This window comes from Mastomys coucha, unplaced genomic scaffold (assembly GCF_008632895.1).
Source record: "Mastomys coucha isolate ucsf_1 unplaced genomic scaffold, UCSF_Mcou_1 pScaffold19, whole genome shotgun sequence".
NCBI classification, from domain to species: Eukaryota; Metazoa; Chordata; class Mammalia; order Rodentia; family Muridae; genus Mastomys; species Mastomys coucha.
This window is the reverse complement of record NW_022196901.1, coordinates 2,462,516-2,463,275: the sequence shown is the minus strand read 5'-3', so window position 1 is coordinate 2,463,275 and position 760 is coordinate 2,462,516. Positions and strand designations below refer to the sequence as shown.

At 34.7% G+C, this 760-nt stretch overlaps 1 protein-coding gene across 1 annotated transcript in view; it reads left to right on the top strand.

Annotated features, from left to right (window-relative positions):
* The window catches only part of LOC116097458, a 63,639-nt gene that overhangs the window by 11,149 nt on the left and 51,730 nt on the right, over positions 1–760 (top strand). The window lies entirely within an intron of this gene.

Sequence of the window (760 nt, the reverse complement as noted above, 5' to 3'; positions counted from 1 at the left end):
GAATAAATAATAGAAATAATTTAGTACAAACACATACTTCCATCTGGAAAAATTATACATTAAAAAAACACAGGTTTTTGCTTGAAAAGAGAAATAACAAGCTGGAGAGATGTCTCAGCAGTTAGAACATACTGCTTCTGAAGCAGACCTGAGTTCAGTTCCCAGCATCCACATTATGGTTCGTGGCTCACAACCATCTGAAACTCCAGTTCCAGGATATCTGATACATCTCTGACTTCATCAGGTACTGCATACACACAGTGCACATGCAGGTCAACTCACACACATACAATGAAAAAAAAAACCTTTGGGGGGATGAGTAGAAGAATTCTTCAAGGCAGGACTGGGAGTGGGCAACATTTGGAGTATAAATAAAGAAAATAATTAATTAATAAAATTGAAATCACTCCAAAATGTGGAAGAATTTTTTGTTAGCAAAGAAAACATATAGCTTTTGAAATATGGCAACATTTTCCTCTGCTATTTCTAATCTTTAAAGACTAGAAGAGTTGACACACTGATCCTTAATCTCAGTGTAGCTAAGGCCACCCTCTCTGATGATTAAAAGTCTCTTATTATTGGTTTTTTCACTTACATCTTTGAAGAAAGTAACAAACATAGAAAAACAAAACAAAGAATAAGCAAAAGCCGCAAACCAACTGTGATGAAACAAATGGTATCAATTTATAGATAACTTTATGGCAACACTTGAAAAAAATCATTCTTAGAGAATGGTTTCTCTAGCCTCTCTAGGAGACCT